General features: G+C 36.2%; 1 protein-coding gene across 1 annotated transcript in view; it reads left to right on the top strand.

The window, feature by feature from the left end:
• Positions 1 to 3,933: 3,933 nt before the first annotated feature.
• Positions 3,934 to 27,061, top strand: part of LOC107588996 (cAMP-specific 3',5'-cyclic phosphodiesterase 4D-like) — a 218,686-nt gene continuing 195,558 nt past the window's right edge. Inside the window, exon 1 of the mRNA XM_016277293.1 lies at positions 3,934 to 4,117. The gene's annotated coding sequence lies outside the window, so the exon portion shown is untranslated. The remainder of the gene's footprint in view (positions 4,118 to 27,061) is intronic.

The following is a 27,061-nucleotide window of genomic DNA, read 5'->3' as shown; positions in this document are numbered from 1 at the left end:
TTCTCATCATAAACCGTTAGGATTGACCAGCGCTGAGAAAAGTAATAGGTACCACGTGACCACGCCGTCAACGTAAAGCACCATTTAAAATTTTTTTACACCAGAATAATGATATTTATAGTTTTAAATATACATTTACATTGAAAATAGATCGTGAAGTGTTAAAATAGAATTATTATTTAGACCAATTGTTCTCGACCAATTACAGACTAGGTCCAGGAAGGTAAGTACCGCCCATTTTCAGTTTGCGCGGTATTTAGCCAAAGCTTTAGCACGGATTGTTTTGCTAATTGGCCAAAATGAAATGCAGCAGCATCATAAGGAGCCCGTTTTTGAAGGATGGTAAATTAATAATATATTGGGCCCCACAGCTCGTGAGTACGCCATGTTAATCAATTCACTTGCTAAGCAGTTGGTCGGTCATTTCAGGTGTCATGTATATAAATGTTAAAGAATCAGCCAGCATTTGAACTGAAAGGTGTGGTTTCTGCGGTGTTAGCTAGCCAAACGGAACCGCAAAAATAATAATGACCCTGAATACTTCTCACGTTAGGTGCATATTTGTCCCCCAAACTCAAGCCATTATTGAACTATTTTTACTGGGCGTGGCTTATTTAGCTCTCTAGTTCAGCAGTCGGTCCACTGACCAAAATGGCGGCCATTGGAAGTGCACTGGAAAGTTTGCTCCCTTTTAATTCCTCAAATGCTCAATAAAACAAGTGAACATGGACATTGAGAGAGTTTAGGGCCTAGCTCAGGGGTGCCCAAACTCGGTCCTGGAGGGCCGGTGTCCTGCAGAGTTGAGCTCCAACCCCAATTAGACACACCTGAAGCAGCTGAAAAATCCTTATTTGTTGAGTTTGGCACTGTACTTTCACAGCTGGAAGTGAGGTAATCATGGTCCTGATGTTTAGTAGATCGAGACTAGGGAACTAGGGAATGGAACGAGACACAGCAGCTGTTTTAGGATGCCGTTTACACCTTTCAGGGGAAATTAGCAACAATGGCTTAGTTGACTCGGTGTACTAATTGCTGGTTTAATGACTTGAACAATGAATCAATGCATGTCAGACCATTTCATGATGACGTCTGTAATTCAGTAGAGGGTGGAAAATGATCATGTAATACCTAATTATGACTGTTTTTGATGTAAGAAACCTTGACTAACACTATAAGTGGACTTATTAAAAGCTACAAATTGATTAATATGAACTTTTTCATGATATTCTTGGTGACTTTGGTGCATTTTGTGTGTGGACAGCGGCCATGATCATTGAGACTGTTTGGGTGGGACGCAGGAAATAGTTTTTTGATCACGTTATCCATTCAAAACAAACCTGACTTGCCATACTTTAGCAGTTAAATTGAGTTTTGCAACCATACTGCACGGCCAGCACATCATACTCTTAAGAGAAGCCATTAAGGTCAAGGCCATAGAAACAATAATCAAATTAGTACTTAATATGTAACTGATTGGTTTTGCATGATAGATTTCCCCTCCAAATGCTTTTTTTAATGAACGGGAACCGTGTTTAAAATAATTGCTTTTGACATTATACTGTACTTGCATATCTTTAAGCCATTTGGCTCTTAGAAAACCGATCTCTACCAATAATTTACAGAGCTATTATTTTGAATTTGTAGTTTACTGAGGAGTCAGAGGGGAAATGACTATATTGAAGGTACACGGCACATATCGCATTTTCTCACGGCTTTCCCAACCCTTTGTGAGCTACAGGCACGTAAAAACAACACCCACTGGCACTCAAAGCTCGTCACTGTTTTCTTTGGGATAAGCAGAAACGCGTCAGCACAAGTTCATGTCGACTCTCACAGATTCCCCGACGAGCTGTTTTTAAGCCATTTCCTTGTCGCAAACAGTCACATCAACTTGGTCGTTTCATGAGATGCATGAGATTACAGTAGCTCATCCCTTGGGACAGACAAAAAATTTTTTTTCTAAGTTGCAAAAAATGACTTCATTCCTTGCAGCTTTTGCGCTCTGAACATGCAGCAATTACAATTGTAATGCTCACACCAGCTGGGCTGCTTAAACACTGACATGAAGCCTGTTTTGCATCATGGTTTGCATTGATCACCATCATAGCGAGCTGAATATTTAAACAAGGATCAGTTCCTTTACTGCATCCCTTTGTTTGTTTGCAAGAACCTTATTTGGCAAGATTATACACTCGAGTACCGCAATTCCTTTGAGCCAAGACAAGACGCTGATATCGGCTGACAGGCCACACTCATGTTGTTACTAAATTAGGCCGATCTGCATCAATATAATGGGTTTTGTGGCAAGGAAAATTGCGTATCACAATGTTGTTCTTTTGCTGTTAGTGTCCCCATTACATGTGATTCAATGGAAATGAGCAAACACAGTGAGGTGTGAAACACATAAAACATTGCATTCGGTCAATTTTGGGAATCTAGAAAACAGCCTCGGTTGTGGACGTTGTTCTTTGTTTGTCTTTCCTTTATGACTCCAGGGTTCATGCTTAAAGGTCACTGGCAAATGAGTGTTTGCTGTAACTTGTACACGCCACTGAGAATTGAGATGAAAGGGAATTCAAATTTAGATGTAGCAAACAGGATGTAGAATTGTATTTTGAATTTGACAAAATGGATTGGAATTCAAAGAAATACTGCTGTTAATTTAGTTTTTAATAATGCGTTTCATTTTTCTGTATAAATTACTCATATATATGGACTATTTTTTAGAAACATATGATATTGAACTTATGAATGATTCATCCATGCATGCTTCTTTTTTCAACATTTTTAATAAAAATATAACAACTCAATCTTCCTTTTATTGAACTTCTCTCTGGTGACATATGCAGGATCATTGTCATGACTTATGAATTATGATCAGTAATAATCAGTGTTTGAAATTCTGCATATAAAAATTTGCATTCAAATGATTTAAATTTCCTTATATTATTTTATGAACTTTCATTTTATACACTACAATAGAAGAGTAATTTCCCAGAATTTTCTTTATATAATCAATATATTCACATTTTGATGTTATATATATATATATATATATATATATATATAAAAAATTTAAATAAGTAAATAGGATAAATAAACAATGAGCTAATGGATTAACAAAATGGTTCTCTTTTTTTTTTCAAATTGCAATTCAGTAAATTTGTGACATTTCAATTCAAATTCTAGTTCAACTGCATGTCTTGTTGTCCAGTTCAATTTAAATTCACACTCATTAACTGAAAGAGAGCCATCAACTCTGGCGGACATTAGCCATCTTACATCTGAAGTGATTTGTGAAGTGGTTGATTGAAAAGTTTCAGTAAGCCAGGTTAATACAATATCATTTCATAAGCATTGGACTGTCAGTTTTTTTCTGGTCATAGTCCTTGTATCTGATGAAATTCCTCTGTTCTCTCAATGTAGCCATTGAACATGGACGTCAGTGTAGGTTTTATTGACAGCTCAGTTGAACTCTGCCCCTGGTCTTTGAGATTTTCCTAACTTTGAATGCGGAAGCGGCCATTCAAACTACACTGACCACAAAAACTAGCCCCAGTCTTCCCAAGCTCAATAATATCATTGTCAGTCCTGACCGCTTCGGCCAAACTTTTTCTGGCTCCTGAATCCTCATCGATGAGGCACGTGATCCAAATAGCACTTGAAAAGTGTTGCAGGCCGGTTAAACCTCAGAGAGGTGTGGTGCTGCTTTAGTTTGCACAAACAGTGGAGTGAATGAGTGCTGTATGGGATTAGAGCGCATTGTCAACGGTTCAGTAGGTTGTTCAGTGTATTGCCGAGCTGAGCTGCACATGCAGCCTCGTCTTCTCCTCCGGCGAGTTGGAGCCAGATCTGCTGGTTTGGAAGGGGGTGGTGGGTGGGGTAGAGGGGGGTGTGTATGTGACACATCATTGGCTTGGGTTGCACATACAATCAGTGTCATCATTGTAAACCAGCATGTAACCACGCATTGGGCTGATAACTATATCCAAGACAAGGATTCGTTCATGATCTCTTTCTCGGAGTAACAAGCCAATGCGTGTAGATGTTCAGCAGTCTTTTGTAGACAAAAACAAGTGTTTCTTCTAGTTCTTTGGGCATCGGTGAAGGCACACAGGTGAGTTTCTTTGCTGTCAGTCTTTATTTAGCCTCATGCACGTTGACATCTGAGTCTCTCTTCCAACAGGCAAGTTGAGACGGTTGGAGGATCTTGTTTCCTTGTTGTGGTAGCGATTGACGTGTGCAGTGTTTGCTTGGTGACTTGAAACGTAACATCAGTTAAAATGTGTTGGACTTGTGCATCATTTAAAGAGGCCTTTGCTCATAATGATGTTATCCTGTAGAAGATTCCTTAGTGGTTGTTATGTTCGGCAAATGACACTTTGCTTTTTAGGTCCATTGGGGACTTGAGTTGAAACACCCTTAAAAATAAATGTTTTTATTGGCATCTATGAAGAACCTTTAATATCCATGCATCCAAAGGTTCTTTAGTGTATTGAAATGTTCTTCACAATAATAAACATTTGTTCTTTTATGATCTTTTTGCTGAAATGTTCTTTGGGGAACCCAAAATAGTTGTTCTGACATTGCTGCAAAAACCTCCTTTTGGAAACTTTATTTTTAAGAGTGTATATGGTTCTTTGGCGATTTAAGAAGGTTCTTGTTGTTGCATTGTAGGTTCTTAAAACCTGAGCCTTTATTTTCTACAGTACTTGAAGATATGAAGATCCAGCAGTGGTTGTTAGTTCTGTTGAAAGAACCTGGTTCTTTGAAGATGAAGGATATTGATGTATCATTACAGGTTCTTTAGATGTTTTTTGGTTTGTAGGTACATTAAAACCACTTGAACATTGGTTTTCTGAAGTAAAACCTTAACTTTTATTTTACAGTTCTTGGTAACTTGTATATTCATCTTCAGGGCATCTCTTCCGCATAATAATTCAATCTAAATTAATCGTTTATAATGCTGCATTACTCATAGAGTATCACATTGAGGTACGTCACCTGAAGATGTTTGTGTATACATTGACCCCATATTTGGACACTTAGGTCTCACTAATAACTTTTTCATTCTGTATAACTTCTATTTTCATCTCAATGTCTCTGAATCAGCTGATTTTTAGTGTATGAAATCAGTTCTCCTCAAGTTCACAAATTTGTCCTACAGAGGAACCACATGTATAGAAAGCAAGATTTAGGCTACTAACCACAGACAAAGTCACACAATACTGATTTTCATTATTTTGAACGTTGTTTATAATTCAAAACCAAGAAACCTTGTGAAATGTTCTTGAAAAATGAATCCAAGTCTGGAAGTACAAGTGCAAAACAATAGTTTCTCGTGTTCAGTTAGGAATTTGGTTCTATTGTTTTGTATTCAGGAAGTGTCTTATGGCTTATTCAAATTGCTCACAGGTTCTTTGTTACTGTACCTCGTGAGTTGGTGACCAGTAAGTACTAAGACATGAATAACCTCTCTTACTATGTTTTATTTTATTTTTACATAAAAAATAATTGTATTTAATTCTTAATAGAATTTGCTAAGGCAGTTAATGAATGGAAGAAACCCATATCCTTAAACCAGTGGTTCCCAGCCCCGTTCCTGGAGGCCTTCCAACACTGCACATTTGAAATATTTCAGCAAAAAAACAAAAAACTCTGTTTGTCTGTATTTTGCAGCATAGGTTTGTTTGGAAGCTTAAGTTTACAGGTTATCTAATTTCCTGATCTTTTAAATTGCAAAATAGCAACAATCAGTCTCTGAATAAGACTGGAGCAATTACAGCATTCTGAGAAGTTATCCGCCTTGTCATGCTTCCTGCGTATGTGACGTAAATATATAATACCTTCTTGAAATACCTGTTTGATCCATTGCATGAGTGTTTTTTTTTCTTTTTCTTCAGAGCTGCACAATGACGTCTCCAAAACCTTTAATAATGATCTTTTTGCATGCACCTTGTACCAATTATACCGTCTCCCTGGAAATTCTCTCTTGGCTAAAGTTTTGACAAAGAAATCTTGTTTTAGATTATTTAATGTACATAAATTTAGATTATATGTGATTTAGTATAAAAAGAAAGTTATTTGGAAGTTACAAAAGTGCTGTCATTAACTTTAGACTGAGGAAATGACATAAACTATCTTTCTCAAGCGCAGATTAATTCTTTTTGGTTTCCTAATTGTTGAGTGTTGGACAAGAAATTGATATTTAAAGCCAGTAGAGAAGAGTCCCTCTGGACTGTTAACCCAGAGCAGTGATTCACACACTCTGCTGCATTGCTTGTAAAAGGCGTTGGCTTTGCTTTGACATTCCTGTGTAACCGAGAATGCATGAAATGCATGAATTATCATGCAGTTTGAGAGCACTGCTTACAAAACGCACTTAGCTGTTACAAACAAGTACAGCGATGGAGCTTGTGTATTGGCTGCTGGGTAAATGGTGGGTCATTCAGTGTCAAATCAACCAAAGAAACTAAAAATTCAACAATTTGAACATGGAGCTGCTTTGAAATCCCTATATCTATGGGAATGAACTATATGGGGCCTTGAAAATTAAGATTTCAAAAGAAAAGTTTAGTAAGAATGAAAATCTAGAAGGATATTAAAATATAGGGCTGGGTTTTTTTGACACAAATTTCACGATTTGATTCGATTCTCATTCACAAGCTTTCGATTCGATTACCGATTCGATTAGATTCAATATCGATTATTTTAGATATATATTAGGTACAGTACATGCCAAATTTTCTTAAGGAAAAAAAAATCTCAACTAATGCTGTGAAATATACATGAGAGTCAGTTGGTACTACATTATAATATTGAAGGTTAAAATTGACTGATTTGTGCTGTACAACTGCTTAAATTGCACTTAATTAGGTTTTTATAATAATTAAGTTGCAATTACTTCAGTTAGTTTTTTTTTTTAAATATACACATTTAATAGTGGCTGTCATAAAAACTTGGACGGATTTATTCAAACATAAATAAAACATTAAAGATCAGTAAAAAATTATAATGAATGTTATATGGTGCATATATTTAGCAAAATGCCCCTCTCTACAGCTTATTTTTCTAACTTGGCTGACTAATGAGTTTATGGTCACCAAATATGCTTTCTGAGGTAAATGTGAGTTACATTAATTGTTTACAAGCTGTTATACTGACGTCTTTTCGCGGCTGAAACACTGATTGAGCGATTACATTGGACAGGATACGAATTGTAAAGTTGTACTTTTTCTTTTAAGTTGCCTTCGGATGTTTAGTCATGTTTATTTTGTGCTGAAGCTGGTATTAATGTGGAGGAGATGATAAGTTCACGTGCACCTCGCGCTGTTGAACTGTCTGTTGAACTGAGGCGCTACAGTGATCTATCACTCCACATTAAACAGCGCCAAAACGGCATTTATTGTTTGAATACTGCAATACAATGGGCATAAATTGAAATCTGAGACTTTGTTTCAAGTACCAACGCACAATGCTTATTGCGATTTATTGGATGAGAGGTGTGCTTCAATGTTGCATCCATTAACTGAAAACAGGCTAGACTAATCGATTCTTGGGATTTAAGAATCAATATCGTTCCGTAAAAATGAGAATCGATTAAAATCGAGATATCGTTATTTTTTACCCAGCCCTATTAAAATATCTTGAATGCTTTTAAAGTTACAGGCATGCAAACTTTGGAAAAATAATATTTATGGCACTCAGACAGGTATGTTCTATGCAATTGTTTTGATAGAAAATCACAAGATAAATTTCTAGTTTCAACATTATTTGTTCTTCAGATATTACTCTTTAAAAGAAAAAAGTATATCAGCTGAATGCGAAATGACCCACATTTGGTTTTTGACCACTGAAAATGTATTCAATTGTCCAGTTTACTCATGGAGCCGCATTAAGATCTTCAAAACTCTGGGATTGAATTATTGAGGGCCTCTAAAATGAAGATACCAAAAGGAAAGTTTGTTAAGAACCAGAATCTAAATGGAGATTAACAATACTTCTTAAGTTACAGGCATGCAAACTTGAGGCAAAAAAACACAAGTGCTTTTTTCCATTTTTGAACGGTCACTGTTGGCATATACAGTGGGGAAAAAAAGCATTTAGTCAGCCACCAATTGTGCAAGTTCTCCCACTTAAAAAGATGAGAGAGGCCTGTAATTTTCATCATAGGTATACCTCAACTATGGGAGACAAAATGAGAAAAAAAAATCCAGAAAATCACATTGTAGGATTTTTAAAGAATTTATTGGCAAATTATGGTGGAAAATAAGTATTTGGTCAATAACAAAATTTCATCTCAATACTTTGTTATATACCCTTTGTTGGCAATGACAGAGGTCAAACGTTTTCTGTAAGTCTTCACAAGGTTTTCACACACTGTTGCTGGTATTTTGGCCCATTCCTCCATGCAGATCTCCTCTAGAGCAGTAATGTTTTGGGGCTGTCGCTGGGCAACACGGATTTTCAACTCCCTCCAAAGATTTTCTATGGGGTTGAGATCTGGAGGCCACTCCAGGACCTTGAAATGCTTCTTACGAAGCCACTCCTTCGTTGCCCGGGCGGTGTGTTTGGGATCATTGTCATGCTGAAAGACCCAGCCACGTTTCATCTTCAATGCCCTTGCTGATGGAAGGAGGTTTTCACTCAAAATCTCACGATAATTGGTGGCTGACTAAATACTTTTTTGCCCCACTGTAATTAAACTAAGATTGCTAAAGTCAACAGATTTGACCTACCAATCTCTGTGTAAAAATAACAATGATGCTGTCATCTTTCTAAAGTCATTTTTTACACCATTGTAAATTGGTTCCAAATCTCAAGTTAAAATTGCACATCTAGACTTTGCAGTATTTGCCCACTCTTCTTTGCAGAACTGCTCAAGTTCAGTTCAATTTGATGGTGAGCGTTTGTGGACTGCAGTCTTCAAGTCATTCCACAGATTTTCAATGGGGTTTAAGTCTAGGCTCTGACTAGGCCATGCAAGGACATTCACCTTTTTCTCCTTCAACCACTGTGTGCTCAGTTTTTCTGTGTGCTTTGGGTCTTTGTCATGTTGGGAAGGTATTTTGCCCCATCCATTTTTCAGGTGCTCCAGTCTCTGCTCCAGAGAAACACCCCATAACAGGATATCACCACCTCCATGCTGTACTGTAGGAATGCTGTTATTTGGATGGTGAGCTGTATTGGATTTTCGCCAGACATATCGTTTGGTTTTTGGAGGCCAAATAATTACATTTTAGTCTCATGTGGCCTTCAAGGTGCGTTTTGGCAAAGCTCAGTTTTTTTCTTGCAACTCTCCCATACAGGCCACGTTTGTGGAGAATTTGTGATATTGTTGTCACATGCACACAGTGACTACTCTTTGTCATAAATTCCTGCAACTGCTTCAGAGTTGCTTTCGGTCTCTAGGTCGCCTTTCTGACCAGTTTCCTCCGGCTCTTTCATCCAGTTTGGAACGACGTCCTGATCCAGGGAGGGTCTGTGTTTCACCAAATACCTTCCACTTCTTAATAATAGACTTCACTGTGCTTCTAGGCATTGATAACAAAGCATGATGTTTCCACCCCCATGCTTCACAGTAGGTATGGTGTTCTTTGGATGCAACTCAGCATTCTTTCTCCTCCAAACACGACAAGTTGAGTTTTTACCAAAAAGTTCTATTTTGGTTTCATCTGACCATATGACATTCTCCCAATCCTCTTCTGGTCAAGTTGAGTTTTTACCAAAAAGTTCTATTTTGGTTTCATCTGACCATATGACATTCTCCCAATCCTTTTCTGGATCATCCAAATGCTCTCTAGCAAACTTCAGATGGGCCTGGACATGTACTGGCTTAAGCAGGGGGACACGTCTGTCACTGCAGGATTTGAGTCCCTGGCGGTGCAGTGTGTTACTGATGGTAGCCTTTGTTACTTTGGTCCCAGCTCTCTGCAGGTCATTCACTAGGTTCCCCCGTGTGGTTCTGGGATTTTTGCTCACAGTTCTTGTGATCATTTTGACCCCACGGGGTGAGATCTTGCGTGGAGCCCCAGATCGAGGGAGATTATCAGTGGTCTTGTATGTCTTCCATTTTCTAATAATTGCTCCCACAGTTGATTTCTTCACACTAAGCTGCTTACCTATTGCAGATTCAGTCTTCCCAGCCTGGTGGAGGTCTACAATTTTGGTCTTGGCCATGGTGGAGTTTGGAGTGTGACTGTTTGAGGTTGTGGACAGGTGTCTTTTATACTGATAATGAGTTCAAACAGATGCCATTAATACAGGTAACGAGTGGAGGACAGAGGAGCCTCTTAAAGAAGAAGTTACAGGTCTGTGAGAGCCAGAAATCTTGCTTGTTTGTAGGTGACCAAATACTTATTTTACCGAGGAATTTACCAATTAATTCTTTAAAAATCCTACAATGTGATTTTCTGGATTTTTTTTCCCTCATTTTGTCTCTCATAGTTGAGGTATACCTATGATGAAAATTACAGGCCTCTCTCATCTTTTTAAGTGGGAGAACTTGCACAATTGGTGGCTGACTAAATACTTTTTTGCCCCACTGTAATTAAACTAAGATTGCTAAAGTCAACAGATTTGACCTACCAATCTCTGTGTAAAAATAACAATGATGCTGTCATCTTTCTAAAGTCATTTTTTACACCATTGTAAATTGGTTCCAAATCTCAAGTTAAAATTGCACATCTAGACTTTGCAGTATTTGCCCACTCTTCTTTGCAGAACTGCTCAAGTTCAGTTCAATTTGATGGTGAGCGTTTGTGGACTGCAGTCTTCAAGTCATTCCACAGATTTTCAATGGGGTTTAAGTCTAGGCTCTGACTAGGCCATGCAAGGACATTCACCTTTTTCTCCTTCAACCACTGTGTGCTCAGTTTTTCTGTGTGCTTTGGGTCTTTGTCATGTTGGGAAGGTATTTTGCCCCATCCATTTTTCAGGTGCTCCAGTCTCTGCTCCAGAGAAACACCCCATAACAGGATATCACCACCTCCATGCTGTACTGTAGGAATGCTGTTATTTGGATGGTGAGCTGTATTGGATTTTCGCCAGACATATCGTTTGGTTTTTGGAGGCCAAATAATTACATTTTAGTCTCATGTGGCCTTCAAGGTGCGTTTTGGCAAAGCTCAGTTTTTTTCTTGCAACTCTCCCATACAGGCCACGTTTGTGGAGAATTTGTGATATTGTTGTCACATGCACACAGTGACTACTCTTTGTCATAAATTCCTGCAACTGCTTCAGAGTTGCTTTCGGTCTCTAGGTCACCTTTCTGACCAGTTTCCTCCGGCTCTTTCATCCAGTTTGGAACGACGTCCTGATCCAGGGAGGGTCTGTGTTTCACCAAATACCTTCCACTTCTTAATAATAGACTTCACTGTGCTTCTAGGCATTGATAAAGCCTTTGAAATGCTTTTTTGTATCCATCTCTTGACTTGTGCCTGTCCACAACTTTATCCCAGAGATCTCTTGACACTGCCTTGCCACTAGTGCTGGGCGATTAGGCAAAAAATAAAATCTCTTTTTTTTTTTTTCTCAGAACGTTTGACTGATTCTCGATTTTTTTTTTTATTTTTTTTTTTTTACAATTTTTAACTAGTCAACTTAAAAATGTAACTTCAACATGATTCAAATAACTTTTTCTTTATAAACCCTCTAGTTGAAGAAAATTCTATTCCAAGACATTCCCTCCACACATGAAGTTGTCAAAATGATGTCAATGTTAAACAAATCACTTGTTAAATATCTTTGCAGAAAAGATGCGTGAACTACAACTACATCCTGTACAAACTTGTCTTATACATGCTATATGTTCAGAAATAATAGGCTACAATGAAAATGCTTCAAAAATTCTCAACAGTCAATGTAATTCAAATTCAAATTGACTGACTTTATACATAGAATCCAAAAATTTTACATTTGTAAACTGCACACTTGTAAATATATCTGTACATTCATTTAAACAGTTACATTTCTCTATATTTCTACTTCTGTATATAGTGCATTATTTAATTTTTAGTTTTACTTATATTAGTGTTATACTCCATCTCTACTGTGTAATTCCTATGTCTGCTGCACTAGTTTGCACTATTTCCATACTTTCTTCTGCACTGGAAGCTCCTGTCACCAAGTCAAATTCCTTGTGTGTGTGTAAACATACTTGGTAATAAAGCTCTTTCTGACTTCTGACGGTATAACACCAGTAGACTATTAATAATAAATGTTCTGTGAAAACAATGAACAGCAGCCTGTCACCATGATGCAAACATGAAATATCAGACATACAGTAGTAGTTCTTTACAGGTTTTTTTTATTCGATTGTGCAGCTTTTCCATTGTTTTTGCTATGTAAGCATGGATGCGTTTGACTGTTGCGCTGGCGTCTCTTGCAGTGTCTCATACATTAAAACGGCATTTAAAAAATGCGGCTTTCAAGTTTGCGTGCGTCGACATGCGGTTGGATCGTTATTTTCTCTTTACTGTTATCACCGGCATATTGTCAAAGTGTCTAGTTCTGACGTTTGGTAATATTTCTATTTAAAATCGCGATTCCTCGATTTAAAAAAAATTAAATCGTGGCAAAACATTAAATTCGAATTAATCGATAAAATCAGAAAAATTTTCCAGCCCTACTTGCCACCTATAGTTGATTGTTTACTTCAGTTGCACTACCAAGGACTGAAATGCTCCAGAAAAGCTCTTTTGAGTTTACAAGTCATTTTTAGGAGGGGGTGATCCTTTTTCCAACTCAGTGATTCTGTTTTTTTTATTAATTTTTTTCTGACATGTTGGTGTTTTATCTTTCACTTGGATGTTATAAGTTGCACTGAGTAACAAAATGTCATTATTTGAAAGGGGGGTGATTATTTTCTATACCCACTGTATATAATGATACCTTCACTGCATGTATCATCTGCAAGTGGCCTAATTATAGTACATTCACATACATGTCACATATGTAAACAAGTTGCTCGCAAGATAAATATCCCAGACGTTTCATGTGTTGTCAGGAGTAATTATTAGTGAAAAACCTTCTCTTCAAATGTCTTGAGGCATTAGCGTCTGTGATTTCACGTTGTTTATTCTGTGTTTGGTTGCAGCCGACGAATTTCAAACACTAAACCTGATGTGTTGATTACAATCCAGAGAAGATCGTTCCACAAAGCTATCATTACCCAGTGCCATCTGTGAGAGGGAGTTGCATTTTTGAGCTGCACGGAATGGAAAATCCTGCATCAGTTTTTCCAGCATTCGTTTCTTTGAAATAATGCATCAGGTTTTGACAGTCACGCTCCATTGAGGAATTCTGGGTTGTTTTGTCTTTTGCGGTTTAGTCTCGTTTGTCTCTGATCAGTTTCTAAGGCCAAGTTTATTGGGCTTTGAAGCACATCACAGCACAGCACAGAACAGCACAGCGATCTGTCTTTGTGCAGTCCTTTTTGGAGGTTTGCCGGCTGCTGTTTTCAGACTCTTTTTTTTGTTTCTTTCAGATTTACCCATCATCCATCAGGAACTGCAACGATTGTTAGTCTTACCATTTAATCATTTGCAATCTTTGATATCAAGTCACTCTAGCAGTTATATTTCAACATTTTGCTTGTTCCATCTAGTTTCATTTGGCAAATCTGTATGGTCTGTGAAAGTCACAAAAGTGTGAGACAAAAGCTGCTCTGAATTTTTGCAAATAGTATGTGGAGTAGCATGCAACTATAAACATTTCCAACAATCGTTTGCTACATTGTCATTGAGACCTAATGCATGTTTAAGCCTGAGAATGGTGTCCAATTATAATATTGAAAATAATAATGGTCATTTTGCCATTTTTAACAAATTTTTGGTATAAATGCCTTGACTTTTGGGCAACAGACCAATATAATATATTGGCAGTCATCAGTAGTGGTCTTTATAATAGGCATTTCATTTCATTTCATTTCTGATAAATCAACCCCACACTTTTATGGCCTACCTATTGTTAAAAACAAATAAAATATTTACTCTATCTAAAATGTTTATATATTTTCTGTATTTGTGAAATATATATTTTCCATTAAATTATTATTAAATGCAGTTTACCATTGGCATGTGTCATTTTTTTTTTAGAGATGCACCGATCGATCGGCCAGGGATCGGAATCCGACGATTTTCCTCATGAGCGGCCCGGATCGGTGATCGGTCGGTCCGTCTCACTTCTTTCCGATTTCGAGCCGATCCGTTTTGTTACCAGCGGCACAGGCAATAACGTCAGCCGCGCATTCTCGCTCTCTTGTCTCCGACGACCCCTTCTCTCTCACACACGTCTGATTCGCTCCGGTTAAATAGTGCTTGTATTGCGCATTATTTTAGTCATTCCCGCAGGTTTCGCGCTTATACCAAACACTTGCGCACCACCACTGATTTATATTAGTGGATCGCACAAGCCGCGCTCAGTCTCAAACAGCTTGTGAGCCACAAATACCAAAATGAGTGGCTAACTGAGCTAAAACGTTCAAATACATACAAAATTATGTCAAAATGCCCGTCTTGGCGAGTATCCAGTTAAACACAGTCAGTTTTGGAACGTTAAATAGTTGAGAAAGAGAACGCATGTTGTGTAACAGTATATTGGGTCCGTGGATAAACTCTTAAAAGGACCGCAGTCCAATATTCCTGCTGCTGTCTGTCATGTTAAAGAACAAAAGACAAAGAAAATCAATTTCTGCTCTTGACTGAATACGTTTTATAACTTTAATGGTAAGCATTAATCTGTATTTAATTTTTACAATGAAGACTACAGAAATTAACCCTTTAACTGTCACTCACATTTTTGAACATAGACGTGAAAGTGCACGATCCAAACTTAATTATTTTAAATTCATGAACGAAAACATTTTGTAACATGATATTGATATACCATTTTCATGGTAATGCAATGTTTGATTTTAAAATGGGTTTCAAAGGATGAATTTTGAGATTTAAAATTTTCAATTGATAATATAATTTCTGATGATTTCTAAAGTGTGATAGAGAAAAAGGCAACAAAGACTTTTTTTGACAAAGGTCAGAACTCCTGTTATGATGTAGATTTTTGAGGTGCACTCTTGTCATAAATTAATCTATTACTTTTCCTACATAGATATTTTACCAATGTTTTTGTAAACGTTCCAACGATATATAGTTTGTCATGATTAGATTAGGATATAATTGTAATATAGTGAAGTAAACTTAGGCGTCCCACAGAGGGGATGGGTGACCGTTAAAGGGTAAAGTAATCAAATGTAAAATAACACATCCAGTGTTATTTTACATTTGATTACTTTACCCTTTAACGGTCACCCATCCCCTCTGTGGGACGCCTAAGTTTACTTCACTATATTACAATTATATCCTAATCTAATCATGACAAACTATATATCGTTGGAACATTTACAAAAACATTGGTAAAATATCTATGTAGGAAAAGTAATAGATTAATTTATGACAAGAGTGCACCTCAAAAATCTACATCATAACAGGAGTTCTGACCTTTGTCAAAAAAAGTCTTTGTTGCCTTTTTCTCTATCACACTTTAGAAATCATCAGAAATTATATTATCAATTGAAAATTTTAAATCTCAAAATTCATCCTTTGAAACCCATTTTAAAATCAAACATTGCATTACCATGAAAATGGTAAATTTTACATTTGTAAACTGCACACTTGTAAATATATCTGTACATTCATTTAAACAGTTACATTTCTCTATATTTCTACTTCTGTATATAGTGCATTATTTAATTTTTAGTTTTACTTATATTAGTGTTATACTCCATCTCTACTGTGTAATTCCTATGTCTGCTGCACTAGTTTGCACTATTTCCATACTTTCTTCTGCACTGGAAGCTCCTGTCACCAAGTCAAATTCCTTGTGTGTGTGTAAACATACTTGGTAATAAAGCTCTTTCTGACTTCTGACGGTATAACACCAGTAGACTATTAATAATAAATGTTCTGTGAAAACAATGAACAGCAGCCTGTCACCATGATGCAAACATGAAATATCAGACATACAGTAGTAGTTCTTTACAGGTTTTTTTTATTCGATTGTGCAGCTTTTCCATTGTTTTTGCTATGTAAGCATGGATGCGTTTGACTGTTGCGCTGGCGTCTCTTGCAGTGTCTCATACATTAAAACGGCATTTAAAAAATGCGGCTTTCAAGTTTGCGTGCGTCGACATGCGGTTGGATCGTTATTTTCTCTTTACTGTTATCACCGGCATATTGTCAAAGTGTCTAGTTCTGACGTTTGGTAATATTTCTATTTAAAATCGCGATTCCTCGATTTAAAAAAAATTAAATCGTGGCAAAACATTAAATTCGAATTAATCGATAAAATCAGAAAAATTTTCCAGCCCTACTTGCCACCTATAGTTGATTGTTTACTTCAGTTGCACTACCAAGGACTGAAATGCTCCAGAAAAGCTCTTTTGAGTTTACAAGTCATTTTTAGGAGGGGGTGATCCTTTTTCCAACTCAGTGATTCTGTTTTTTTTATTAATTTTTTTCTGACATGTTGGTGTTTTATCTTTCACTTGGATGTTATAAGTTGCACTGAGTAACAAAATGTCATTATTTGAAAGGGGGGTGATTATTTTCTATACCCACTGTATATAATGATACCTTCACTGCATGTATCATCTGCAAGTGGCCTAATTATAGTACATTCACATACATGTCACATATGTAAACAAGTTGCTCGCAAGATAAATATCCCAGACGTTTCATGTGTTGTCAGGAGTAATTATTAGTGAAAAACCTTCTCTTCAAATGTCTTGAGGCATTAGCGTCTGTGATTTCACGTTGTTTATTCTGTGTTTGGTTGCAGCCGACGAATTTCAAACACTAAACCTGATGTGTTGATTACAATCCAGAGAAGATCGTTCCACAAAGCTATCATTACCCAGTGCCATCTGTGAGAGGGAGTTGCATTTTTGAGCTGCACGGAATGGAAAATCCTGCATCAGTTTTTCCAGCATTCGTTTCTTTGAAATAATGCATCAGGTTTTGACAGTCACGCTCCATTGAGGAATTCTGGGTTGTTTTGTCTTTTGCGGTTTAGTCTCGTTTGTCTCTGATCAGTTTCTAAGGCCAAGTTTATTGGGCTTTGAAGCACATCACAGCACAGCACAGAACAGCACAGCGATCTGTCTTTGTGCAGTCCTTTTTGGAGGTTTGCCGGCTGCTGTTTTCAGACTCTTTTTTTTGTTTCTTTCAGATTTACCCATCATCCATCAGGAACTGCAACGATTGTTAGTCTTACCATTTAATCATTTGCAATCTTTGATATCAAGTCACTCTAGCAGTTATATTTCAACATTTTGCTTGTTCCATCTAGTTTCATTTGGCAAATCTGTATGGTCTGTGAAAGTCACAAAAGTGTGAGACAAAAGCTGCTCTGAATTTTTGCAAATAGTATGTGGAGTAGCATGCAACTATAAACATTTCCAACAATCGTTTGCTACATTGTCATTGAGACCTAATGCATGTTTAAGCCTGAGAATGGTGTCCAATTATAATATTGAAAATAATAATGGTCATTTTGCCATTTTTAACAAATTTTTGGTATAAATGCCTTGACTTTTGGGCAACAGACCAATATAATATATTGGCAGTCATCAGTAGTGGTCTTTATAATAGGCATTTCATTTCATTTCATTTCTGATAAATCAACCCCACACTTTTATGGCCTACCTATTGTTAAAAACAAATAAAATATTTACTCTATCTAAAATGTTTATATATTTTCTGTATTTGTGAAATATATATTTTCCATTAAATTATTATTAAATGCAGTTTACCATTGGCATGTGTCATTTTTTTTTTAGAGATGCACCGATCGATCGGCCAGGGATCGGAATCCGACGATTTTCCTCATGAGCGGCCCGGATCGGTGATCGGTCGGTCCGTCTCACTTCTTTCCGATTTCGAGCCGATCCGTTTTGTTACCAGCGGCACAGGCAATAACGTCAGCCGCGCATTCTCGCTCTCTTGTCTCCGACGACCCCTTCTCTCTCACACACGTCTGATTCGCTCCGGTTAAATAGTGCTTGTATTGCGCATTATTTTAGTCATTCCCGCAGGTTTCGCGCTTATACCAAACACTTGCGCACCACCACTGATTTATATTAGTGGATCGCACAAGCCGCGCTCAGTCTCAAACAGCTTGTGAGCCACAAATACCAAAATGAGTGGCTAACTGAGCTAAAACGTTCAAATACATACAAAATTATGTCAAAATGCCCGTCTTGGCGAGTATCCAGTTAAACACAGTCAGTTTTGGAACGTTAAATAGTTGAGAAAGAGAACGCATGTTGTGTAACAGTATATTGGGTCCGTGGATAAACTCTTAAAAGGACCGCAGTCCAATATTCCTGCTGCTGTCTGTCATGTTAATCAAAGAACAAAAGACAAAGAAAATAATTTTCTGCTCTTGACTGAATACGTTTTATAACTTTAATGGTAAGCATTAATCTGTATTTAATTTTTACAATGAAGACTACAGAAATTAACCCTTTAACTGTCACTCACATTTTTGAACATAGACGTGAAAGTGCACGATCCAAACTTAATTATTTTAAATTCATGAACGAAAACATTTTGTAACATGATATTGATATACCATTTTCATGGTAATGCAATGTTTGATTTTAAAATGGGTTTCAAAGGATGAATTTTGAGATTTAAAATTTTCAATTGATAATATAATTTCTGATGATTTCTAAAGTGTGATAGAGAAAAAGGCAACAGACTTTTTTTGACAAAGGTCAGAACTCCTGTTATGATGTAGATTTTTGAGGTGCACTCTTGTCATAAATTAATCTATTACTTTTCCTACATAGATATTTTACCAATGTTTTTGTAAACGTTCCAACGATATATAGTTTGTCATGATTAGATTAGGATATAATTGTAATATAGTGAAGTAAACTTAGGCGTCCCACAGAGGGGATGGGTGACCGTTAAAGGGTAAAGTAATCAAATGTAAAATAACACTGGATGTGTTATTTTACATTTGATTACTTTAATTTCTGTAGTATTTCTTAACTGAATAAAAACTTACTTAACCTGAAAAACTTAGTTTCATAGCTCTCAATATTCTATTGCATTTATTTGTGCAGTTGTTTGCCATGTTTTTTATTTGTTCTTATTTTATTACTGACTTTTTTTACTTGTGTTTTTTTTATGAAAATAAAACTTTGCATTGAAGAAAAGTAGATTTTTGTTTGTATATGCTGTCAATTATATTTCTTAGAAAGAAAATCGGAATCGGCAAAAATCGGTATCGGCAGATCACACTAACAAAAAAATCGGAATCGGCCAAGAAAATTGCAATCGGTGCATCTCTAATTTTTTTATTCCATTGGTTCATTGCAGGCCTTATTTTATTTTTTTAATTACATTTTTATTTTTATTTATACATTTTTTTTTTAAGTCTCTCAAAATGTAGATTGATATGTAATATCTCCCACATTTTCCATATTGGTGCATCACTAGATCAAATTATAAACGAAGAAGGAATTTGCAGTTAATATCACTTCCAGTTCATTCATCTATCTGGAAATGGAAGGTCAAATTAAGCACACTGGATTCTGGGATACAATATAACACACTGTTTTATCTGGTTGTATATAGTACATTTTGAAGTACATAATGCAAAAACATAAGCAGTATAGAGTAAAATGCCATTCTGAACCCAATTTTAGTGTCCTCACAGAGAACCATTTTAAATCTCCCTGTATTTTGAGGCATTATTCTTCTCATTCTGTGATAGTGTAGATCTGAGCTCAGGAGCTGTTGATAGGTGCAGTGTGACCTGAAGTAACTTTCACCTTTCCCAGCTGTTCGACGCAAAAACACCATTAAACTATAAATGCATAAAAAGTACTGTTTCTAGAAACAGCCGAAAAGCATCTCTTGTGTAGTGAATCAGAAAATGTAACCAATTACAGGTTCCTCCTTGCCTGTCAATCGATTTGTGTGTTTGGATTTAGTAATACTGGGTTGGCTTACATGTTTTTGGAAGACTGGGTTTTTGGAATAAGGGTGTTTGGTCTGGCTTAGCAAAAGTAATGTAAGTTCTCAGAGGTACAAAAACTGTGACTGGGGCAAAACCCTTTCAGAAAGAATTACATCATTTACCCCTAAATGGTGCGTAAATATGCACCTCTTAGTACCTAAAGTGTATGTATTGGTACGGTGACCGTGATTTCAACAAATAAAATATATTCCTGGATCAACATCCTTGTTGATCCTGGAACAACATTCCAATTAACCAATCAGAATTGAGGGATAACATTTCAGGAAATATGTTTTAGGCTTACAATCAGGGTTAGGTGCTTCTACACCCTTGTTAATCAGCTATCATTTCACACTGATTTTAGGAATAAATTATGGTATAGGGTTAGGTTTAGGGGTAGGGATTGTGTTTAGTCTATATTTTTGAACAGTAGTGTTGATCCAAGGCTCCCCGGAAGCCACAGCATAAATGGCTGCCCACTGCTCCGGGTGTGTGTTCACGGTGTGTGTGTGTTCACTGCTGTGTTTGTGCACTTGGATGGGTGTGCATACTTGGCCACATGTCACTTCACTTCACTTCACAGATGTTGATCCAGGAACATTTCTTACTTAGCAAAATCACGGTGACCATATTGGTACATATTTGTGCCTTTCAAAAAGGTGCACCTTTTTTTCTGTTGTAATTATTGGAGTATGTTTTAGAAGAAAATACTATTTCTACTTCAAAATTTCATGTTTAATTCAATGTTGTAAGCTTATGCACAATTTGTTTAATCACAATTTTTTTCAATGTCCAAAGTAGGGCTGTAGGACATACCGGATGGTACACTGAAATTCAAGTCGAGTGCATCTATCTTTTATAATGATTATAAATCAATAACATTGCTTTAGGTCAAAGGCTCTACTGATGAAATGTGTCTACACAAAGATAAATGACCTTAGTTGTGGCCAATTGCAGTTACTTTGAAATGGATATCATTGGCTCACATCACAGTGTGATTTTATTGGCTTGTTGGCTCGGTGAGAAGAACAAAAAAAGTTTTTTTTTCTTAAGATCTAAGTTTGGATGATCTGCGAAATGTGCACTTTGAAGGTTTAAATGAAGCTGTAAGAAGTAAAAAGTCTTGACTTCTCTTGGAAATGTAACTTTGTAGTGTGCACATTTTCAGTTTCACAGTATAATACTTCCTAAAAAAATAACATTTTGGTAATAAAGTACAGTTACTTTATATTCTCGACTTGTCATGGCTTGAGCTGTTGTTGAATCTTGTTTAAAATAATAAATATTCTACGTTAGATAACATAAATAAAATTGACTTGATGTTTCTAATCCCGCGTAGATCTGTTGCAGTGGGTCCCAGGTGTATATTGGGCTGCACGATAAATCGAAATGGAATCGAAATCGCGATTCGACAGAGGCTGCGATTGTCATGCGTATCTTTCAGTGAAGCACGGTTCTGTGATCAGCAGTAAATCTCCATCCAAAGGCCAGAGAGCGATGTCTGCGATTTTTTTATTTATTTATTTATTTATTTTTGCATAACTTGTACAGTGAACTACGGTTCTGTGTAGTAAATGCTGCTCCATCTGAAAGCACGTGATGATGATTTACTGCTGATTACAGAACCGGCATTACTAAAAAAATGTGCATGACAATCATATTTTATTAATCGTGCAGCCCTAGGTGTATACACTTATGAAACAGTGTCCTCCAGAAAGCTTTCTCTGTTGCTCTATATGATGAGGTTATTCCCTCAGCAACCCAGGAAATTTTAGATACTGATTGGCCAGGTTGTATTTGAAACTCCAACTTAGTTGTCTGGATATTGGTTCATTTTTAATATTACACTTGAGAGATTGTGCATCAAAATAACAAACCTATAAAGACATAGTATTGTATGTTGTTTCTCCATGCATCATAATTTATTTTTGTTATGTTCATAGTAGTGTCAGACAGCTCACAAATGTACCTCTTACAGTCTGTTCACTGACTGTCTGACTGCACGCATAACTGGAAAGCACTTGCAAACATGCCAGTTTCCAATCAGATTGCATTAATTGTTATCTAACTTCCTGCATTAAGTGTGCACAGGTCTTTATCAGTCTGCATGGCAACAAAGTTGTGTGTTAAAAGTTACTGGACTGCAGCACTGAACACTTTTGAAGAACAACTAATCACAGGATTTGCCTAAGTTTGTCAAGTTAGTGCCATCAAATCTTTGAAAGGTATTGGGGGTTTGGTTTGAGGCATTAGGAGCAAGTAAACTAGATATTCATGAGCGGAACTGTGAAATAATGTGGGGAATAATCCATATTTGGGTAGGTGATGCATAACATTTGTCAACAACAGGATTTTAGGTTAAAAGGGACAGTGCAAGTTTTACAGTAAGTGCTGTGACTTGTCACTGTTTCTTTCAGCCTTTTTGTCACTATAGTTAATTCTGAGTGGTCCATCGGTGTGTGACAAATTCATTTTTTGAAGTACAAATATTGCATGTCATCCCTTAGTACTCATTATGTTTGTAGAGACAGAAGTTCTGATTTGAAGTCTGCAAACAGTGCTGTCAATGGCCTTTTTTCCATGCTCTCCCTGTGATGCCAACGTCAGCAGACAATATAAGTCTGTTTCACTTGAGCCCTCCAAAAACACAGGCACTGATAAATCTACTATAATATATTGAAAAATGTACAGCTGAATGTGCCAATGGAAAAATGCTTTTGCCCCATGTTGATGTAAACTATCATTTCGAATGTTTGGGGTTGGTCAAACTTGTTAATGTTTTTGAACAAAGAAGCTTCTTCTGCCTCCCAAAGGCTGCATTTATTTGATAAAAAATACAGTAAAAATGTCGTAAAATTGGGAAATATTATTACAATTTAAAGTAACCATTTGAATTTGAATATATTTGAAAGTATATAATTTATTCCTGTGATGCAAAGCTGAATTTTCAGCATTATCATTGTTGAAAACAGTTATGCTGCTTCATATTTTTGTGGAAACTGTGATCATTTTTTTCTGGATTCTTTGTTGAATAAATAAGAACATCATTTATTTTAAATAGAAATCTTTCGAAACATCAAAAATGTCTTTACTGTCATTTTTGATCCATTAAATGCATGAAAGTATTATGTATTCTTATCCCAAACATTTGAATGGTATTGTAGTTAGTTACAGCTGGAGCTATTGAGGCCATTCCTCAAATCCTACTTGGAATCGAAAAAAGCGTTGATTTTGGTGTGTCTGTGTCTACCAGTAGTGAGACCGTAACTAAAGGCCTCACAAGGACACCCGTACGAGTCTCACTGACGCACAGTGATGTCAGGAACGGCTTCCAAGTAAGCTTCCTCCCCGAGAGGAACGTGATCTGGCTGTTGCGTTTTGCCGGTGTGCCCTAAAATTCCATTCAGACTACATAATATCCTTCATTATCATTTCTGCCCCCTGGTTCATTTTCCATTTAATATCAGCGCTTGTAGCAGTGAAACTGAATTAATGCACTCTAATGGTATAAAATCCCACAATTATCTGAGGACTTTTTTGAAGTGATTTAGAGAGTCTTCGGGAGCGTAGGGTTGGTTTAAAGAGCAGTAGGGGATTGCAGGGACTCCGCTGGCTATGGATTCTTACCAGTTTCAGAAATAACCCACAGTGACTCACTGCGCTAAACCGTCAATCTTATCTGTATGTGACCGTGGAAGAACTTCTCGTTATTGAAAAGAACTTGACTTGTTATTGTAGCCAATTCAGCGCAACACTTTCCAACCTACGCAGATCTCACTTTACATCACAGGCCCTATTACAGAGAAAAACGGCATTGTGACTTAAATGACATGTCATGACAATCAGCAAGGACTTTTCATGTTTTGTTTTCTTCCACCGCACCCATTGTGTGACTGTCAGCAAAGCATAACGAATCATTTCCCCTTTGTATTGAAAGTATTCGCATTCGTCAGACTTCTCGTTTTAGTCATTGGACTATAATCTATCATTTTTAATAACACCGTCTGTCTGTTTAGCAAAATGTCATCAAATCCCAGGGACGTTGCTGTTTCATGGCTCTTAGTTCTCAGTTGTTGTTCATTTAATTATCAACTTTGTCTCAGATGTCTCATCTAAAATTCATCAGGAGAAATAAACAGACATACGTGAGTCAATGACATAAAAGCAGCTCAGATCATTTGTTGAGAAATGTTTGAGTTCATATTGAGATTTCTGGCTTTTGATAGCACACTTTGAGATACTTTTTGAAACCCTAGAGGAGAAATATGTGAGATTACTGTTTATTTTTCACATCAGGAGAGACATTTGAGAAGCAGGAGACTTTAAAGTCAACATAAAATGGATTTGATTTAATTTAACAGTTTTTTTTTTTTTAAAGTAAATGTTTGCTTTTATAATCTTTTAGCATCTTATAACTTTTCTTTCGGCTTATTTCACTTATGTTTATTATGACTTTCTTATTTATTTTTCAACCACCTGACATATAAAGACAATGTATACCATCCAATTAATTGTCAATCAGTGTTGTTTTAATGTTATATATATATACACTATTATAGTATTTATTAATATTTTGAATTTGAATTTTCAGTTTTCATTTTAAATGTTTAAATGTTTTAATTTAAACTTTTTAAAAATTTGTCTTTTTAAAAATTAAGTTTAAGGGTAGCAGTTAGGGATGTAACGATTAACCGCGAGCCGGACGAAAATCGATTCAAATATGTGACGATTCAAATCGGTTGAGATGCCAAACAAATCACGATACAATTGGAGTAGGAGTTTATATGAATGTATGTCTGAGGGGGTACTGAATATCTTTAGAAAAGTTTACGTGGTATTTTCTTTTCATCTTGCCTCTGAATGATGCATATTAAAATAGTGTTCATAAGCGCAGCGCTGCTTTGTTTACAGCGGTAACCTTGTTCACTGCTGTTCCATGAGCGCCACCTGCTGTCAGAAAGTGAATCTGCGTCTCATTCAGCGCGTCTGCTCTTTCGTTCAGATATGTTTTATGCAGTATAGTTTAACAGAACTAAAGTCAGACCATTCTGTTTTTGCTTCAAATTTCTAAATTATACAGTCTAATTTAGATTAAAAACTCATGCTGCATGTATGCTGCATCTTTTATGCAGTATAGTTTAACAGAACTAAAGTCTGTTATTTAAGTATTGAAAAAAAAAGTATTGCGAAATGACGGCGTTTCCATTAACCAATGTTATGCGGCTAAAACGTAACCTTTTGCCTCTCGCGATAAGTCATGGCAACGGATTTTGGTGGGATTTTGACGGATTTTGGCTATATTTATTCAATGGAGGCTTATGCGTGTATCTTTACAGAAGCAGCAAAGACCTTAGTTTGTTCATATTAAGAGATTTATTTTATTTGTGTGTAACTTACTTGTTTGATTTGGGGTTTGTTTTAAAATTTCAATTTAGTTTTGTTACATTTCAATTTCACAAAGAAACGTGCAGCAATAGCCTAATAAAACGACACTTGTTAATTTACTGTATATAATGTCTTTTAATCTCATTTTGTTAAAAAAAAGTCGTGAGAAAATCGAATCGTGAAATCAAAATCGTGAATCAAATTGAATCGTGAGTTGAGTGAATCGTTACATCCAGTTTACAATAAGGTTAATTAGTTAATGCATTAGCTAACATGAACTAACAATGAAAAGCATTATTTTACAGCATTTATTGTTCATGTTTTACTGTTAATAAAAATGTTCATATTAGTTCATAGTATATTAACTATTGTTAACACATGCAACTTTTGATTTTAATAATGCATTAGTAAATGTTAACTAATACAGTTAACAGATTTTCATATTAGTTTACTACATAACTTATTTTATTTCAGCTAGTTGACAAGGCAACATTTCACATTTTTTTTTAATTTAAGTTTAAGTTTTCTATCTAATATTTCTATTTTATTTCAGCTTTATTTCAATGAATGAAATTTAATATTAATAGTTTTAGATTTATTTAACAAAAACAACACTGTTCTCAATGGAAGATATTAGTTGTTTTAAACGCTAAATATCCTATTCGACTCTGAAATATGCCACCAGTGGTCTTCATGTTGACTTCAATGAAAAGTCTCCATTTGCACTTTGTTTTTTTTTTTTTTGTTTTTTTACTAATCCACCAAATCTAATCCACCAAATCTTCTAAATCTGTGAGAAAACATCGAGACATTAAGGAGATCATGTTCTTATGAGCCGATTTGTCACACTGTCACTGTTTTTTTTCACAAACGTGAAGCAGCATCAGGCTTTCCGATGTCACATCACTTCATCTCTCTTCAGTCTTTCATTTCCTGTAGGTAAATAGGGAAGAGGCTGCAGGAGATCTCCGCTCATCTCAGAGTGTAATTGTTCTGTGCGTGGCTGTCCTGAGTTTCCCTCAGGTGTTAAGAATGACAGAAGAAGAGCTTGGAAATCTTTCTCTAGCTGATGAGGAGACAGATGAAGAGGCTGGCAGTCATTTCATTTCACATTTTACATCCATAAAACTTCCCGTCTTGTCCTTCAGGCTTTCAAGTCTCTGTCCATCTAATGGAAGTTGCATGGGCTGAGACTGCGCTGGTGGGCTGCTTTGGGCACGTCATGCGTCTTTCTTCTCTTCTTTGTTCAATCTGTTGCTGATTTGCATGATTTGCTGGCTCAGATTTGTTGCATTACTCTACAAAGCTGGATTCATCCCAACTGTATTCTTAGAGTGGGTGTTCAGCTCGTCTGTCCTCATTTTAATATTAACTTTGACCCCATTGCTCTGTTTTAAAACCTAGTGAGTTTTCTCGCGGACTATTCTCTATAAAGTGTCTAATTTGAAACTCTCTTCATGGGCAGAATCATTAACAGTCTCTCAAATAGCCACACAAGTAGTGTACTCTACTTGATTTTTAATAGTTTGATGTTAGCATGTTGTATATATGTATATGTGTGTATATATATATATATATATATATATATATATATATATATATATATATATATATATATATATACACATATATATATATACAACATTTT

The sequence above is a fragment of the Sinocyclocheilus grahami genome, unplaced genomic scaffold (genome assembly GCF_001515645.1).
Source record: "Sinocyclocheilus grahami isolate Dianchi unplaced genomic scaffold, SAMN03320097.WGS_v1.1 scaffold110.1, whole genome shotgun sequence".
Classification (NCBI taxonomy): Eukaryota; Metazoa; Chordata; class Actinopteri; order Cypriniformes; family Cyprinidae; genus Sinocyclocheilus; species Sinocyclocheilus grahami.
This window is presented reverse-complemented; position numbering and strand designations above follow the sequence as displayed.